Below are 18,314 nucleotides of genomic sequence, written 5' to 3' on the forward strand. Positions count from 1 at the left end.
GGTCTCGGTTTCAAGCCCCGGCTCCTCCATGTTTTGTGGTCAGTGCATGGTAAGTGTTGGTCGCAGCGAACATAAACGCACGCAAGAAGTTGCAAAACCAGCGTCACAGACTGATATGATGTATACTGTCATAAGGAGAGCAAGATGTAAGTGTGGGGACCGGCTGTTATCGTGGTGTCATCGAGTGCAGATCTGTCTTAGGTATCACGGCTTAACGTCATTGAAGTCTAGAGGTGGACAACACGTTCGTCTTACTCAGAGCGGTGTCTGAACTCTATTTTCGACGTTATGCGTGCCACTTTCATTGTGGCCAACTACGATTCGATACAGAATGCACGAAACCTGAAAGACACCCTCAATGATACATAGAGAGTAGTGTTTGTCTGCGGAATAATGGGAGTGCAAGGGTCTGTGACGTTGATATGACTGTATGTAGCACTACTAGCTATCGGAGGGGGTGGGCGTAGCTCAGATGGTAGAGCGCTCGCTTAGCGTGCGAGAGGTACTGGGATCGATACCCAGCGCCTCCAGAATTTTTAACACACCTACATGCGCACCTTGCGATGCAAGTGGAATAATTCCCAACCGGCAGAGGTGTGTAGGCAGATACAAGCGAACGATTAGCATCCACAATTGCGCCGATTTCACGTAAATCCCACTGCACGTTCCCATTCTTTGCGTGCAGTCGGCTGCTACTGGTGTTGCTGGTTGTGACTGCTGATAACAGATGCCGTAGCAATCAATTCATGGAGTGAGTTGTATGTTTTGCGATAGTCTGTCTCTGACAACGAAAGCACAGGTGATATAGGTGCGAACACAGGAAGCTTGCAGCCCCTCGCTGCCTGCAGACACAGGGCAGCCACACTAGAAGAGCGGCCTAAGCCGTAGGCGAAATGTGCTCATTCGCTTTGGCGCGACGTCGAACTATAAATAAGGCTGTCACTAGCGTGAGCGTCGTGTAAAGTCGGAAAAGTCATCTGCATGGGTGATTGCCAAGTTTGGGGAGCGTTTCGTAGTACGATCAGTGCAAAGGGGAAGCGGAAACTTGTTGAGTCCCAGTGTTTTGCAGTTGGACGACAAGAGTTTGACACAGTAGCAAAGAGCGAGGCACTGAGTTGGCATGAACAATGGAGAGCACAATGGGGCTTGAGATGTGCTTGTTACCTCAGGTGCTGTGTGATTGTGGACAAGGAGTGAAATGGACCAATTTGTGACCGCCCTTTCAATTTAAGACGTTCAAAACAGACGGAATTTGCATTCGTAATACCAGAGCATCGAAACTACTTGGAACTCTTGTGTATATGAACGTGTCCGCGCCTTTGTATTCTGGTACCTTCGCCGCTACAAACCAACCAACCATCGTGTCCGTGCACATCAGAGTCGCAAAGAATGGAGAATAGCCAGGCTTGGTCGTGTGTGTAGCTGTAGCTCAGTTGGCAGATCGTTCGCTTAGCGTGTGAACGGTCTGGGTTTCAAGCCCCGGCTCCTCCATGTTTTGTGGTCAGTGCATGGTAAGTGTTGGTCGCAGCGAACATAAACGCACGCAAGGAGTTGCAAAACCAGCGTCACAGACTGATATGATGTATACTGTCATAAGGAGAGCAAGATGTAAGTGTGGGGACCGGCTGTTATCGTGGTGTCATCGAGTGCAGATCTGTCTTAGGTATCACGGCTTAACGTCATTGAAGTCTAGAGGTGGACAACACGTTCGTCTTACTCAGAGCGGTGTCTGAACTCTATTTTCGACGTTATGCGTGCCACTTTCATTGTGGCCAACTACGATTCGATACAGAATGCACGAAACCTGAAAGACACCCTCACTGATACATAGAGAGTAGTGTTTGTCTGCGGAATAATGGGAGTGCAAGGGTCTGTGACGTTGATATGACTGTATGTAGCACTACTAGTTATCGGGGGGGTGGGCGTAGCTCAGATGGTAGAGCGCTCGCTTAGCGTGCGAGAGGTACTGGGATCGATACCCAGCGCCTCCAGAATTTTTAACACACCTACATGCGCACCTTGCGATGCAAGTGGAATAATTCCCAACCGGCAGAGGTGTGTAGGCAGATACAAGCGAACGATTAGCATCCACAATTGCGCCGATTTCACGTAAATCCCACTGCACGTTCCCATTCTTTGCGTGCAGTCGGCTGCTACTGGTGTTGCTGGTTGTGACTGCTGATAACAGATGCCGTAGCAATCAATTCATGGAGTGAGTTGTATGTTTTGCGATAGTCTGTCTCTGACAACGAAAGCACAGGTGATATAGGTGCGAACACAGGAAGCTTGCAGCCCCTCGCTGCCTGCAGACACAGGGCAGCCACACTAGAAGAGCGGCCTAAGCCGTAGGCGAAATGTGCTCATTCGCTTTGGCGCGACGTCGAACTATAAATAAGGCTGTCACTAGCGTGAGCGTTGCGTGAGCGTCGTGTAAAGTCGGAAAAGTCATCTGCATGGGTGATTGCCAAGTTTGGGGAGCGTTTCGTAGTACGATCAGTGCAAAGGGGAAGCGGAAACTTGTTGTGTCCCAGTGTTTTGCAGTTGGACGACAAGAGTTTGACACAGTAGCAAAGAGCGAGGCACTGAGTTGGCATGAACAATGGAGAGCACAATGGGGCTTGAGATGTGCTTGTTACCTCAGGTGCTGTGTGATTGTGGACAAGGAGTGAAATGGACCAATTTGTGACCGCCCTTTCAATTTAAGACGTTCAAAACAGACGGAATTTGCATTCGTAATACCAGAGCATCGAAACTACTTGGAACCCTTGTGTATATGAACGTGTCCGCGCCTTTGTATTCTGGTACCTTCGCCGCTACAAACCAACCAACCATCGTGTCCGTGCACATCAGAGTCGCAAAGAATGGAGAATAGCCAGGCTTGGTCGTGTGTGTAGCTGTAGCTCAGTTGGCAGATCGTTCGCTTAGCGTGTGAACGGTCTCGGTATCAAGCCCCGGCTCCTCCATGTTTTGTGGTCAGTGCATGGTAAGTGTTGGTCGCAGCGAACATAAACGCACGCAAGAAGTTGCAAAACCAGCGTCACAGACTGATATGATGTATACTGTCATAAGGAGAGCAAGATGTAAGTGTGGGGACCGGCTGTTATCGTGGTGTCATCGAGTGCAGATCTGTCTTAGGTATCACGGCTTAACGTCATTGAAGTCTAGAGGTGGACAACACGTTCGTCTTACTCAGAGCGGTGTCTGAACTCTATTTTCGACGTTATGCGTGCCACTTTCATTGTGGCCAACTACGATTCGATACAGAATGCACGAAACCTGAAAGACACCCTCAATGATACATAGAGAGTAGTGTTTGTCTGCGGAATAATGGGAGTGCAAGGGTCTGTGACGTTGATATGACTGTATGTAGCACTACTAGCTATCGGAGGGGGTGGGCGTAGCTCAGATGGTAGAGCGCTCGCTTAGCGTGCGAGAGGTACTGGGATCGATACCCAGCGCCTCCAGAATTTTTAACACACCTACATGCGCACCTTGCGATGCAAGTGGAATAATTCCCAACCGGCAGAGGTGTGTAGGCAGATACAAGCGAACGATTAGCATCCACAATTGCGCCGATTTCACGTAAATCCCACTGCACGTTCCCATTCTTTGCGTGCAGTCGGCTGCTACTGGTGTTGCTGGTTGTGACTGCTGATAACAGATGCCGTAGCAATCAATTCATGGAGTGAGTTGTATGTTTTGCGATAGTCTGTCTCTGACAACGAAAGCACAGGTGATATAGGTGCGAACACAGGAAGCTTGCAGCCCCTCGCTGCCTGCAGACACAGGGCAGCCACACTAGAAGAGCGGCCTAAGCCGTAGGCGAAATGTGCTCATTCGCTTTGGCGCGACGTCGAACTATAAATAAGGCTGTCACTAGCGTGAGCGTTGCGTGAGCGTCGTGTAAAGTCGGAAAAGTCATCTGCATGGGTGATTGCCAAGTTTGGGGAGCGTTTCGTAGTACGATCAGTGCAAAGGGGAAGCGGAAACTTGTTGTGTCCCAGTGTTTTGCAGTTGGACGACAAGAGTTTGACACAGTAGCAAAGAGCGAGGCACTGAGTTGGCATGAACAATGGAGAGCACAATGGGGCTTGAGATGTGCTTGTTACCTCAGGTGCTGTGTGATTGTGGACAAGGAGTGAAATGGACCAATTTGTGACCGCCCTTTCAATTTAAGACGTTCAAAACAGACGGAATTTGCATTCGTAATACCAGAGCATCGAAACTACTTGGAACCCTTGTGTATATGAACGTGTCCGCGCCTTTGTATTCTGGTACCTTCGCCGCTACAAACCAACCAACCATCGTGTCCGTGCACATCAGAGTCGCAAAGAATGGAGAATAGCCAGGCTTGGTCGTGTGTGTAGCTGTAGCTCAGTTGGCAGATCGTTCGCTTAGCGTGTGAACGGTCTCGGTTTCAAGCCCCGGCTCCTCCATGTTTTGTGGTCAGTGCATGGTAAGTGTTGGTCGCAGCGAACATAAACGCACGCAAGAAGTTGCAAAACCAGCGTCACAGACTGATATGATGTATACTGTCATAAGGAGAGCAAGATGTAAGTGTGGGGACCGGCTGTTATCGTGGTGTCATCGAGTGCAGATCTGTCTTAGGTATCACGGCTTAACGTCATTGAAGTCTAGAGGTGGACAACACGTTCGTCTTACTCAGAGCGGTGTCTGAACTCTATTTTCGACGTTATGCGTGCCACTTTCATTGTGGCCAACTACGATTCGATACAGAATGCACGAAACCTGAAAGACACCCTCAATGATACATAGAGAGTAGTGTTTGTCTGCGGAATAATGGGAGTGCAAGGGTCTGTGACGTTGATATGACTGTATGTAGCACTACTAGCTATGGGAGGGGGTGGGCGTAGCTCAGATGGTAGAGCGCTCGCTTAGCGTGCGAGAGGTACTGGGATCGATACCCAGCGCCTCCAGAATTTTTAACACACCTACATGCGCACCTTGCGATGCAAGTGGAATAATTCCCAACCGGCAGAGGTGTGTAGGCAGATACGATTAGCATCCACAATTGCGCCGATTTCACGTAAATCCCACTGCACGTTCCCATTCTTTGCGTGCAGTCGGCTGCTACTGGTGTTGCTGGTTGTGACTGCTGATAACAGATGCCGTAGCAATCAATTCATGGAGTGAGTTGTATGTTTTGCGATAGTCTGTCTCTGACAACGAAAGCACAGGTGATATAGGTGCGAACACAGGAAGCTTGCAGCCCCTCGCTGCCTGCAGACACAGGGCAGCCACACTAGAAGAGCGGCCTAAGCCGTAGGCGAAATGTGCTCATTCGCTTTGGCGCGACGTCGAACTATAAATAAGGCTGTCACTAGCGTGAGCGTTGCGTGAGCGTCGTGTAAAGTCGGAAAAGTCATCTGCATGGGTGATTGCCAAGTTTGGGGAGCGTTTCGTAGTACGATCAGTGCAAAGGGGAAGCGGAAACTTGTTGTGTCCCAGTGTTTTGCAGTTGGACGACAAGAGTTTGACACAGTAGCAAAGAGCGAGGCACTGAGTTGGCATGAACAATGGAGAGCACAATGGGGCTTGAGATGTGCTTGTTACCTCAGGTGCTGTGTGATTGTGGACAAGGAGTGAAATGGACCAATTTGTGACCGCCCTTTCAATTTAAGACGTTCAAAACAGACGGAATTTGCATTCGTAATACCAGAGCATCGAAACTACTTGGAACTCTTGTGTATATGAACGTGTCCGCGCCTTTGTATTCTGGTACCTTCGCCGCTACAAACCAACCAACCATCGTGTCCGTGCACATCAGAGTCGCAAAGAATGGAGAATAGCCAGGCTTGGTCGTGTGTGTAGCTGTAGCTCAGTTGGCAGATCGTTCGCTTAGCGTGTGAACGGTCTCGGTTTCAAGCCCCGGCTCCTCCATGTTTTGTGGTCAGTGCATGGTAAGTGTTGGTCGCAGCGAACATAAACGCACGCAAGAAGTTGCAAAACCAGCGTCACAGACTGATATGATGTATACTGTCATAAGGAGAGCAAGATGTAAGTGTGGGGACTGGCTGTTATCGTGGTGTCATCGAGTGCAGATCTGTCTTAGGTATCACGGCTTAACGTCATTGAAGTCTAGAGGTGGACAACACGTTCGTCTTACTCAGAGCGGTGTCTGAACTCTATTTTCGACGTTATGCGTGCCACTTTCATTGTGGCCAACTACGATTCGATACAGAATGCACGAAACCTGAAAGACACCCTCACTGATACATAGAGAGTAGTGTTTGTCTGCGGAATAATGGGAGTGCAAGGGTCTGTGACGTTGATATGACTGTATGTAGCACTACTAGCTATCGGGGGTGGTGGGCGTAGCTCAGATGGTAGAGCGCTCGCTTAGCGTGCGAGAGGTACTGGGATCGATACCCAGCGCCTCCAGAATTTTTAACACACCTACATGCGCACCTTGCGATGCAAGTGGAATAATTCCCAACCGGCAGAGGTGTGTAGGCAGATACAAGCGAACGATTAGCATCCACAATTGCGCCGATTTCACGTAAATCCCACTGCACGTTCCCATTCTTTGCGTGCAGTCGGCTGCTACTGGTGTTGCTGGTTGTGACTGCTGATAACAGATGCCGTAGCAATCAATTCATGGAGTGAGTTGTATGTTTTGCGATAGTCTGTCTCTGACAACGAAAGCACAGGTGATATAGGTGCGAACACAGGAAGCTTGCAGCCCCTCGCTGCCTGCAGACACAGGGCAGCCACACTAGAAGAGCGGCCTAAGCCGTAGGCGAAATGTGCTCATTCGCTTTGGCGCGACGTCGAACTATAAATAAGGCTGTCACTAGCGTGAGCGTTGCGTGAGCGTCGTGTAAAGTCGGAAAAGTCATCTGCATGGGTGATTGCCAAGTTTGGGGAGCGTTTCGTAGTACGATCAGTGCAAAGGGGAAGCGGAAACTTGTTGTGTCCCAGTGTTTTGCAGTTGGACGACAAGAGTTTGACACAGTAGCAAAGAGCGAGGCACTGAGTTGGCATGAACAATGGAGAGCACAATGGGGCTTGAGATGTGCTTGTTACCTCAGGTGCTGTGTGATTGTGGACAAGGAGTGAAATGGACCAATTTGTGACCGCCCTTTCAATTTAAGACGTTCAAAACAGACGGAATTTGCATTCGTAATACCAGAGCATCGAAACTACTTGGAACTCTTGTGTATATGAACGTGTCCGCGCCTTTGTATTCTGGTACCTTCGCCGCTACAAACCAACCAACCATCGTGTCCGTGCACATCAGAGTCGCAAAGAATGGAGAATAGCCAGGCTTGGTCGTGTGTGTAGCTGTAGCTCAGTTGGCAGATCGTTCGCTTAGCGTGTGAACGGTCTGGGTTTCAAGCCCCGGCTCCTCCATGTTTTGTGGTCAGTGCATGGTAAGTGTTGGTCGCAGCGAACATAAACGCACGCAAGGAGTTGCAAAACCAGCGTCACAGACTGATATGATGTATACTGTCATAAGGAGAGCAAGATGTAAGTGTGGGGACCGGCTGTTATCGTGGTGTCATCGAGTGCAGATCTGTCTTAGGTATCACGGCTTAACGTCATTGAAGTCTAGAGGTGGACAACACGTTCGTCTTACTCAGAGCGGTGTCTGAACTCTATTTTCGACGTTATGCGTGCCACTTTCATTGTGGCCAACTACGATTCGATACAGAATGCACGAAACCTGAAAGACACCCTCACTGATACATAGAGAGTAGTGTTTGTCTGCGGAATAATGGGAGTGCAAGGGTCTGTGACGTTGATATGACTGTATGTAGCACTACTAGTTATCGGGGGGGTGGGCGTAGCTCAGATGGTAGAGCGCTCGCTTAGCGTGCGAGAGGTACTGGGATCGATACCCAGCGCCTCCAGAATTTTTAACACACCTACATGCGCACCTTGCGATGCAAGTGGAATAATTCCCAACCGGCAGAGGTGTGTAGGCAGATACAAGCGAACGATTAGCATCCACAATTGCGCCGATTTCACGTAAATCCCACTGCACGTTCCCATTCTTTGCGTGCAGTCGGCTGCTACTGGTGTTGCTGGTTGTGACTGCTGATAACAGATGCCGTAGCAATCAATTCATGGAGTGAGTTGTATGTTTTGCGATAGTCTGTCTCTGACAACGAAAGCACAGGTGATATAGGTGCGAACACAGGAAGCTTGCAGCCCCTCGCTGCCTGCAGACACAGGGCAGCCACACTAGAAGAGCGGCCTAAGCCGTAGGCGAAATGTGCTCATTCGCTTTGGCGCGACGTCGAACTATAAATAAGGCTGTCACTAGCGTGAGCGTCGTGTAAAGTCGGAAAAGTCATCTGCATGGGTGATTGCCAAGTTTGGGGAGCGTTTCGTAGTACGATCAGTGCAAAGGGGAAGCGGAAACTTGTTGTGTCCCAGTGTTTTGCAGTTGGACGACAAGAGTTTGACACAGTAGCAAAGAGCGAGGCACTGAGTTGGCATGAACAATGGAGAGCACAATGGGGCTTGAGATGTGCTTGTTACCTCAGGTGCTGTGTGATTGTGGACAAGGAGTGAAATGGACCAATTTGTGACCGCCCTTTCAATTTAAGACGTTCAAAACAGACGGAATTTGCATTCGTAATACCAGAGCATCGAAACTACTTGGAACTCTTGTGTATATGAACGTGTCCGCGCCTTTGTATTCTGGTACCTTCGCCGCTACAAACCAACCAACCATCGTGTCCGTGCACATCAGAGTCGCAAAGAATGGAGAATAGCCAGGCTTGGTCGTGTGTGTAGCTGTAGCTCAGTTGGCAGATCGTTCGCTTAGCGTGTGAACGGTCTCGGTTTCAAGCCCCGGCTCCTCCATGTTTTGTGGTCAGTGCATGGTAAGTGTTGGTCGCAGCGAACATAAACGCACGCAAGAAGTTGCAAAACCAGCGTCACAGACTGATATGATGTATACTGTCATAAGGAGAGCAAGATGTAAGTGTGGGGACCGGCTGTTATCGTGGTGTCATCGAGTGCAGATCTGTCTTAGGTATCACGGCTTAACGTCATTGAAGTCTAGAGGTGGACAACACGTTCGTCTTACTCAGAGCGGTGTCTGAACTCTATTTTCGACGTTATGCGTGCCACTTTCATTGTGGCCAACTACGATTCGATACAGAATGCACGAAACCTGAAAGACACCCTCACTGATACATAGAGAGTAGTGTTTGTCTGCGGAATAATGGGAGTGCAAGGGTCTGTGACGTTGATATGACTGTATGTAGCACTACTAGTTATCGGAGGGGGTGGGCGTAGCTCAGATGGTAGAGCGCTCGCTTAGCGTGCGAGAGGTACTGGGATCGATACCCAGCGCCTCCAGAATTTTTAACACACCTACATGCGCACCTTGCGATGCAAGTGGAATAATTCCCAACCGGCAGAGGTGTGTAGGCAGATACAAGCGAACGATTAGCATCCACAATTGCGCCGATTTCACGTAAATCCCACTGCACGTTCCCATTCTTTGCGTGCAGTCGGCTGCTACTGGTGTTGCTGGTTGTGACTGCTGATAACAGATGCCGTAGCAATCAATTCATGGAGTGAGTTGTATGTTTTGCGATAGTCTGTCTCTGACAACGAAAGCACAGGTGATATAGGTGCGAACACAGGAAGCTTGCAGCCCCTCGCTGCCTGCAGACACAGGGCAGCCACACTAGAAGAGCGGCCTAAGCCGTAGGCGAAATGTGCTCTTTCGCTTTGGCGCGACGTCGAACTATAAATAAGGCTGTCACTAGCGTGAGCGTTGCGTGAGCGTCGTGTAAAGTCGGAAAAGTCATCTGCATGGGTGATTGCCAAGTTTGGGGAGCGTTTCGTAGTACGATCAGTGCAAAGGGGAAGCGGAAACTTGTTGTGTCCCAGTGTTTTGCAGTTGGACGACAAGAGTTTGACACAGTACCAAAGAGCGAGGCACTGAGTTGGCATGAACAATGGAGAGCACAATGGGGCTTGAGATGTGCTTGTTACCTCAGGTGCTGTGTGATTGTGGACAAGGAGTGAAATGGACCAATTTGTGACCGCCCTTTCAATTTAAGACGTTCAAAACAGACGGAATTTGCATTCGTAATACCAGAGCATCGAAACTACTTGGAACTCTTGTGTATATGAACGTGTCCGCGCCTTTGTATTCTGGTACCTTCGCCGCTACAAACCAACCAACCATCGTGTCCGTGCACATCAGAGTCGCAAAGAATGGAGAATAGCCAGGCTTGGTCGTGTGTGTAGCTGTAGCTCAGTTGGCAGATCGTTCGCTTAGCGTGTGAACGGTCTGGGTTTCAAGCCCCGGCTCCTCCATGTTTTGTGGTCAGTGCATGGTAAGTGTTGGTCGCAGCGAACATAAACGCACGCAAGGAGTTGCAAAACCAGCGTCACAGACTGATATGATGTATACTGTCATAAGGAGAGCAAGATGTAAGTGTGGGGACCGGCTGTTATCGTGGTGTCATCGAGTGCAGATCTGTCTTAGGTATCACGGCTTAACGTCATTGAAGTCTAGAGGTGGACAACACGTTCGTCTTACTCAGAGCGGTGTCTGAACTCTATTTTCGACGTTATGCGTGCCACTTTCATTGTGGCCAACTACGATTCGATACAGAATGCACGAAACCTGAAAGACACCCTCACTGATACATAGAGAGTAGTGTTTGTCTGCGGAATAATGGGAGTGCAAGGGTCTGTGACGTTGATATGACTGTATGTAGCACTACTAGCTATCGGGGGGGGGGGGGGTGGGCGTAGCTCAGATGGTAGAGCGCTCGCTTAGCGTGCGAGAGGTACTGGGATCGATACCCAGCGCCTCCAGAATTTTTAACACACCTACATGCGCACCTTGCGATGCAAGTGGAATAATTCCCAACCGGCAGAGGTGTGTAGGCAGATACAAGCGAACGATTAGCATCCACAATTGCGCCGATTTCACGTAAATCCCACTGCACGTTCCCATTCTTTGCGTGCAGTCGGCTGCTACTGGTGTTGCTGGTTGTGACTGCTGATAACAGATGCCGTAGCAATCAATTCATGGAGTGAGTTGTATGTTTTGCGATAGTCTGTCTCTGACAACGAAAGCACAGGTGATATAGGTGCGAACACAGGAAGCTTGCAGCCCCTCGCTGCCTGCAGACACAGGGCAGCCACACTAGAAGAGCGGCCTAAGCCGTAGGCGAAATGTGCTCATTCGCTTTGGCGCGACGTCGAACTATAAATAAGGCTGTCACTAGCGTGAGCGTTGCGTGAGCGTCGTGTAAAGTCGGAAAAGTCATCTGCATGGGTGATTGCCAAGTTTGGGGAGCGTTTCGTAGTACGATCAGTGCAAAGGGGAAGCGGAAACTTGTTGTGTCCCAGTGTTTTGCAGTTGGACGACAAGAGTTTGACACAGTAGCAAAGAGCGAGGCACTGAGTTGGCATGAACAATGGAGAGCACAATGGGGCTTGAGATGTGCTTGTTACCTCAGGTGCTGTGTGATTGTGGACAAGGAGTGAAATGGACCAATTTGTGACCGCCCTTTCAATTTAAGACGTTCAAAACAGACGGAATTTGCATTCGTAATACCAGAGCATCGAAACTACTTGGAACTCTTGTGTATATGAACGTGTCCGCGCCTTTGTATTCTGGTACCTTCGCCGCTACAAACCAACCAACCATCGTGTCCGTGCACATCAGAGTCGCAAAGAATGGAGAATAGCCAGGCTTGGTCGTGTGTGTAGCTGTAGCTCAGTTGGCAGATCGTTCGCTTAGCGTGTGAACGGTCTGGGTTTCAAGCCCCGGCTCCTCCATGTTTTGTGGTCAGTGCATGGTAAGTGTTGGTCGCAGCGAACATATACGCACGCAAGGAGTTGTAAAACCAGCGTCACAGACTGATATGATGTATACTGTCATAAGGAGAGCAAGATGTAAGTGTGGGGACCGGCTGTTATCGTGGTGTCATCGAGTGCAGATCTGTCTTAGGTATCACGGCTTAACGTCATTGAAGTCTAGAGGTGGACAACACGTTCGTCTTACTCAGAGCGGTGTCTGAACTCTATTTTCGACGTTATGCGTGCCACTTTCATTGTGGCCAACTACGATTCGATACAGAATGCACGAAACCTGAAAGACACCCTCACTGATACATAGAGAGTAGTGTTTGTCTGCGGAATAATGGGAGTGCAAGGGTCTGTGACGTTGATATGACTGTATGTAGCACTACTAGTTATCGGGGGGGTGGGCGTAGCTCAGATGGTAGAGCGCTCGCTTAGCGTGCGAGAGGTACTGGGATCGATACCCAGCGCCTCCAGAATTTTTAACACACCTACATGCGCACCTTGCGATGCAAGTGGAATAATTCCCAACCGGCAGAGGTGTGTAGGCAGATACAAGCGAACGATTAGCATCCACAATTGCGCCGATTTCACGTAAATCCCACTGCACGTTCCCATTCTTTGCGTGCAGTCGGCTGCTACTGGTGTTGCTGGTTGTGACTGCTGATAACAGATGCCGTAGCAATCAATTCATGGAGTGAGTTGTATGTTTTGCGATAGTCTGTCTCTGACAACGAAAGCACAGGTGATATAGGTGCGAACACAGGAAGCTTGCAGCCCCTCGCTGCCTGCAGACACAGGGCAGCCACACTAGAAGAGCGGCCTAAGCCGTAGGCGAAATGTGCTCATTCGCTTTGGCGCGACGTCGAACTATAAATAAGGCTGTCACTAGCGTGAGCGTTGCGTGAGCGTCGTGTAAAGTCGGAAAAGTCATCTGCATGGGTGATTGCCAAGTTTGGGGAGCGTTTCGTAGTACGATCAGTGCAAAGGGGAAGCGGAAACTTGTTGTGTCCCAGTGTTTTGCAGTTGGACGACAAGAGTTTGACACAGTAGCAAAGAGCGAGGCACTGAGTTGGCATGAACAATGGAGAGCACAATGGGGCTTGAGATGTGCTTGTTACCTCAGGTGCTGTGTGATTGTGGACAAGGAGTGAAATGGACCAATTTGTGACCGCCCTTTCAATTTAAGACGTTCAAAACACACTAGATCGCGTGTTGTAATACCAGAGCATCGAAACTACTTGGAACTCTTGTGTATATGAACGTGTCCGCGCCTTTGTATTCTGGTACCTTCGCCGCTACAAACCAACCAACCATCGTGTCCGTGCACATCAGAGTCGCAAAGAATGGAGAATAGCCAGGCTTGGTCGTGTGTGTAGCTGTAGCTCAGTTGGCAGATCGTTCGCTTAGCGTGTGAACGGTCTGGGTTTCAAGCCCCGGCTCCTCCATGTTTTGTGGTCAGTGCATGGTAAGTGTTGGTCGCAGCGAACATATACGCACGCAAGGAGTTGTAAAACCAGCGTCACAGACTGATATGATGTATACTGTCATAAGGAGAGCAAGATGTAAGTGTGGGGACCGGCTGTTATCGTGGTGTCATCGAGTGCAGATCTGTCTTAGGTATCACGGCTTAACGTCATTGAAGTCTAGAGGTGGACAACACGTTCGTCTTACTCAGAGCGGTGTCTGAACTCTATTTTCGACGTTATGCGTGCCACTTTCATTGTGGCCAACTACGATTCGATACAGAATGCACGAAACCTGAAAGACACCCTCACTGATACATAGAGAGTAGTGTTTGTCTGCGGAATAATGGGAGTGCAAGGGTCTGTGACGTTGATATGACTGTATGTAGCACTACTAGTTATCGGGGGGGTGGGCGTAGCTCAGATGGTAGAGCGCTCGCTTAGCGTGCGAGAGGTACTGGGATCGATACCCAGCGCCTCCAGAATTTTTAACACACCTACATGCGCACCTTGCGATGCAAGTGGAATAATTCCCAACCGGCAGAGGTGTGTAGGCAGATACAAGCGAACGATTAGCATCCACAATTGCGCCGATTTCACGTAAATCCCACTGCACGTTCCCATTCTTTGCGTGCAGTCGGCTGCTACTGGTGTTGCTGGTTGTGACTGCTGATAACAGATGCCGTAGCAATCAATTCATGGAGTGAGTTGTATGTTTTGCGATAGTCTGTCTCTGACAACGAAAGCACAGGTGATATAGGTGCGAACACAGGAAGCTTGCAGCCCCTCGCTGCCTGCAGACACAGGGCAGCCACACTAGAAGAGCGGCCTAAGCCGTAGGCGAAATGTGCTCATTCGCTTTGGCGCGACGTCGAACTATAAATAAGGCTGTCACTAGCGTGAGCGTTGCGTGAGCGTCGTGTAAAGTCGGAAAAGTCATCTGCATGGGTGATTGCCAAGTTTGGGGAGCGTTTCGTAGTACGATCAGTGCAAAGGGGAAGCGGAAACTTGTTGTGTCCCAGTGTTTTGCAGTTGGACGACAAGAGTTTGACACAGTAGCAAAGAGCGAGGCACTGAGTTGGCATGAACAATGGAGAGCACAATGGGGCTTGAGATGTGCTTGTTACCTCAGGTGCTGTGTGATTGTGGACAAGGAGTGAAATGGACCAATTTGTGACCGCCCTTTCAATTTAAGACGTTCAAAACAGACGGAATTTGCATTCGTAATACCAGAGCATCGAAACTACTTGGAACTCTTGTGTATATGAACGTGTCCGCGCCTTTGTATTCTGGTACCTTCGCCGCTACAAACCAACCAACCATCGTGTCCGTGCACATCAGAGTCGCAAAGAATGGAGAATAGCCAGGCTTGGTCGTGTGTGTAGCTGTAGCTCAGTTGGCAGATCGTTCGCTTAGCGTGTGAACGGTCTGGGTTTCAAGCCCCGGCTCCTCCATGTTTTGTGGTCAGTGCATGGTAAGTGTTGGTCGCAGCGAACATAAACGCACGCAAGGAGTTGTAAAACCAGCGTCACAGACTGATATGATGTATACTGTCATAAGGAGAGCAAGATGTAAGTGTGGGGACCGGCTGTTATCGTGGTGTCATCGAGTGCAGATCTGTCTTAGGTATCACGGCTTAACGTCATTGAAGTCTAGAGGTGGACAACACGTTCGTCTTACTCAGAGCGGTGTCTGAACTCTATTTTCGACGTTATGCGTGCCACTTTCATTGTGGCCAACTACGATTCGATACAGAATGCACGAAACCTGAAAGACACCCTCACTGATACATAGAGAGTAGTGTTTGTCTGCGGAATAATGGGAGTGCAAGGGTCTGTGACGTTGATATGACTGTATGTAGCACTACTAGTTATCGGGGGGGTGGGCGTAGCTCAGATGGTAGAGCGCTCGCTTAGCGTGCGAGAGGTACTGGGATCGATACCCAGCGCCTCCAGAATTTTTAACACACCTACATGCGCACCTTGCGATGCAAGTGGAATAATTCCCAACCGGCAGAGGTGTGTAGGCAGATACAAGCGAACGATTAGCATCCACAATTGCGCCGATTTCACGTAAATCCCACTGCACGTTCCCATTCTTTGCGTGCAGTCGGCTGCTACTGGTGTTGCTGGTTGTGACTGCTGATAACAGATGCCGTAGCAATCAATTCATGGAGTGAGTTGTATGTTTTGCGATAGTCTGTCTCTGACAACGAAAGCACAGGTGATATAGGTGCGAACACAGGAAGCTTGCAGCCCCTCGCTGCCTGCAGACACAGGGCAGCCACACTAGAAGAGCGGCCTAAGCCGTAGGCGAAATGTGCTCATTCGCTTTGGCGCGACGTCGAACTATAAATAAGGCTGTCACTAGCGTGAGCGTTGCGTGAGCGTCGTGTAAAGTCGGAAAAGTCATCTGCATGGGTGATTGCCAAGTTTGGGGAGCGTTTCGTAGTACGATCAGTGCAAAGGGGAAGCGGAAACTTGTTGTGTCCCAGTGTTTTGCAGTTGGACGACAAGAGTTTGACACAGTAGCAAAGAGCGAGGCACTGAGTTGGCATGAACAATGGAGAGCACAATGGGGCTTGAGATGTGCTTGTTACCTCAGGTGCTGTGTGATTGTGGACAAGGAGTGAAATGGACCAATTTGTGACCGCCCTTTCAATTTAAGACGTTCAAAACAGACGGAATTTGCATTCGTAATACCAGAGCATCGAAACTACTTGGAACTCTTGTGTATATGAACGTGTCCGCGCCTTTGTATTCTGGTACCTTCGCCGCTACAAACCAACCAACCATCGTGTCCGTGCACATCAGAGTCGCAAAGAATGGAGAATAGCCAGGCTTGGTCGTGTGTGTAGCTGTAGCTCAGTTGGCAGATCGTTCGCTTAGCGTGTGAACGGTCTCGGTTTCAAGCCCCGGCTCCTCCATGTTTTGTGGTCAGTGCATGGTAAGTGTTGGTCGCAGCGAACATAAACGCACGCAAGAAGTTGCAAAACCAGCGTCACAGACTGATATGATGTATACTGTCATAAGGAGAGCAAGATGTAAGTGTGGGGACCGGCTGTTATCGTGGTGTCATCGAGTGCAGATCTGTCTTAGGTATCACGGCTTAACGTCATTGAAGTCTAGAGGTGGACAACACGTTCGTCTTACTCAGAGCGGTGTCTGAACTCTATTTTCGACGTTATGCGTGCCACTTTCATTGTGGCCAACTACGATTCGATACAGAATGCACGAAACCTGAAAGACACCCTCACTGATACATAGAGAGTAGTGTTTGTCTGCGGAATAATGGGAGTGCAAGGGTCTGTGACGTTGATATGACTGTATGTAGCACTACTAGCTATCGGGGGGGGGGGGGTGGGCGTAGCTCAGATGGTAGAGCGCTCGCTTAGCGTGCGAGAGGTACTGGGATCGATACCCAGCGCCTCCAGAATTTTTAACACACCTACATGCGCACCTTGCGATGCAAGTGGAATAATTCCCAACCGGCAGAGGTGTGTAGGCAGATACAAGCGAACGATTAGCATCCACAATTGCGCCGATTTCACGTAAATCCCACTGCACGTTCCCATTCTTTGCGTGCAGTCGGCTGCTACTGGTGTTGCTGGTTGTGACTGCTGATAACAGATGCCGTAGCAATCAATTCATGGAGTGAGTTGTATGTTTTGCGATAGTCTGTCTCTGACAACGAAAGCACAGGTGATATAGGTGCGAACACAGGAAGCTTGCAGCCCCTCGCTGCCTGCAGACACAGGGCAGCCACACTAGAAGAGCGGCCTAAGCCGTAGGCGAAATGTGCTCATTCGCTTTGGCGCGACGTCGAACTATAAATAAGGCTGTCACTAGCGTGAGCGTTGCGTGAGCGTCGTGTAAAGTCGGAAAAGTCATCTGCATGGGTGATTGCCAAGTTTGGGGAGCGTTTCGTAGTACGATCAGTGCAAAGGGGAAGCGGAAACTTGTTGTGTCCCAGTGTTTTGCAGTTGGACGACAAGAGTTTGACACAGTAGCAAAGAGCGAGGCACTGAGTTGGCATGAACAATGGAGAGCACAATGGGGCTTGAGATGTGCTTGTTACCTCAGGTGCTGTGTGATTGTGGACAAGGAGTGAAATGGACCAATTTGTGACCGCCCTTTCAATTTAAGACGTTCAAAACAGACGGAATTTGCATTCGTAATACCAGAGCATCGAAACTACTTGGAACTCTTGTGTATATGAACGTGTCCGCGCCTTTGTATTCTGGTACCTTCGCCGCTACAAACCAACCAACCATCGTGTCCGTGCACATCAGAGTCGCAAAGAATGGAGAATAGCCAGGCTTGGTCGTGTGTGTAGCTGTAGCTCAGTTGGCAGATCGTTCGCTTAGCGTGTGAACGGTCTGGGTTTCAAGCCCCGGCTCCTCCATGTTTTGTGGTCAGTGCATGGTAAGTGTTGGTCGCAGCGAACATATACGCACGCAAGGAGTTGTAAAACCAGCGTCACAGACTGATATGATGTATACTGTCATAAGGAGAGCAAGATGTAAGTGTGGGGACCGGCTGTTATCGTGGTGTCATCGAGTGCAGATCTGTCTTAGGTATCACGGCTTAACGTCATTGAAGTCTAGAGGTGGACAACACGTTCGTCTTACTCAGAGCGGTGTCTGAACTCTATTTTCGACGTTATGCGTGCCACTTTCATTGTGGCCAACTACGATTCGATACAGAATGCACGAAACCTGAAAGACACCCTCACTGATACATAGAGAGTAGTGTTTGTCTGCGGAATAATGGGAGTGCAAGGGTCTGTGACGTTGATATGACTGTATGTAGCACTACTAGTTATCGGGGGGGTGGGCGTAGCTCAGATGGTAGAGCGCTCGCTTAGCGTGCGAGAGGTACTGGGATCGATACCCAGCGCCTCCAGAATTTTTAACACACCTACATGCGCACCTTGCGATGCAAGTGGAATAATTCCCAACCGGCAGAGGTGTGTAGGCAGATACAAGCGAACGATTAGCATCCACAATTGCGCCGATTTCACGTAAATCCCACTGCA

General features: G+C 49.6%; 13 non-coding genes across 13 annotated transcripts; all 13 read left to right on the forward strand.

Annotated features, from left to right (window-relative positions):
• Positions 1-456: 456 nt before the first annotated feature.
• Positions 457-530, forward strand: Trnaa-agc (transfer RNA alanine (anticodon AGC)). Its single transcript has one exon. It is a non-coding gene; the product is annotated as a tRNA-Ala (tRNA).
• A 1,387-nt stretch (positions 531-1,917) lies between these two features.
• Positions 1,918-1,991, forward strand: Trnaa-agc (transfer RNA alanine (anticodon AGC)). The gene has a single exon. It is a non-coding gene; the product is annotated as a tRNA-Ala (tRNA).
• Positions 1,992-3,390: 1,399 nt separating this feature from the next.
• Positions 3,391-3,464, forward strand: Trnaa-agc (transfer RNA alanine (anticodon AGC)). Its single transcript has one exon. It is a non-coding gene; the product is annotated as a tRNA-Ala (tRNA).
• A 1,399-nt stretch (positions 3,465-4,863) lies between these two features.
• Positions 4,864-4,937, forward strand: Trnaa-agc (transfer RNA alanine (anticodon AGC)). The gene has a single exon. It is a non-coding gene; the product is annotated as a tRNA-Ala (tRNA).
• Positions 4,938-6,328: 1,391 nt separating this feature from the next.
• On the forward strand, positions 6,329-6,402 carry Trnaa-agc (transfer RNA alanine (anticodon AGC)). The gene has a single exon. It is a non-coding gene; the product is annotated as a tRNA-Ala (tRNA).
• Positions 6,403-7,800: 1,398 nt separating this feature from the next.
• Positions 7,801-7,874, forward strand: Trnaa-agc (transfer RNA alanine (anticodon AGC)). The gene has a single exon. It is a non-coding gene; the product is annotated as a tRNA-Ala (tRNA).
• Positions 7,875-9,262: 1,388 nt separating this feature from the next.
• On the forward strand, positions 9,263-9,336 carry Trnaa-agc (transfer RNA alanine (anticodon AGC)). Its single transcript has one exon. It is a non-coding gene; the product is annotated as a tRNA-Ala (tRNA).
• Positions 9,337-10,741: 1,405 nt separating this feature from the next.
• On the forward strand, positions 10,742-10,815 carry Trnaa-agc (transfer RNA alanine (anticodon AGC)). Its single transcript has one exon. It is a non-coding gene; the product is annotated as a tRNA-Ala (tRNA).
• A 1,398-nt stretch (positions 10,816-12,213) lies between these two features.
• Trnaa-agc (transfer RNA alanine (anticodon AGC)) lies at positions 12,214-12,287 on the forward strand. Its single transcript has one exon. It is a non-coding gene; the product is annotated as a tRNA-Ala (tRNA).
• Positions 12,288-13,685: 1,398 nt separating this feature from the next.
• Positions 13,686-13,759, forward strand: Trnaa-agc (transfer RNA alanine (anticodon AGC)). The gene has a single exon. It is a non-coding gene; the product is annotated as a tRNA-Ala (tRNA).
• Positions 13,760-15,157: 1,398 nt separating this feature from the next.
• Trnaa-agc (transfer RNA alanine (anticodon AGC)) lies at positions 15,158-15,231 on the forward strand. Its single transcript has one exon. It is a non-coding gene; the product is annotated as a tRNA-Ala (tRNA).
• Positions 15,232-16,635: 1,404 nt separating this feature from the next.
• On the forward strand, positions 16,636-16,709 carry Trnaa-agc (transfer RNA alanine (anticodon AGC)). Its single transcript has one exon. It is a non-coding gene; the product is annotated as a tRNA-Ala (tRNA).
• A 1,398-nt stretch (positions 16,710-18,107) lies between these two features.
• Trnaa-agc (transfer RNA alanine (anticodon AGC)) lies at positions 18,108-18,181 on the forward strand. The gene has a single exon. It is a non-coding gene; the product is annotated as a tRNA-Ala (tRNA).
• Positions 18,182-18,314: the final 133 nt, after the last annotated feature.

The sequence above is a fragment of the Schistocerca gregaria genome, chromosome 3 (genome assembly GCF_023897955.1).
Source record: "Schistocerca gregaria isolate iqSchGreg1 chromosome 3, iqSchGreg1.2, whole genome shotgun sequence".
In the NCBI taxonomy this organism is placed as follows: domain Eukaryota; kingdom Metazoa; phylum Arthropoda; class Insecta; order Orthoptera; family Acrididae; genus Schistocerca; species Schistocerca gregaria.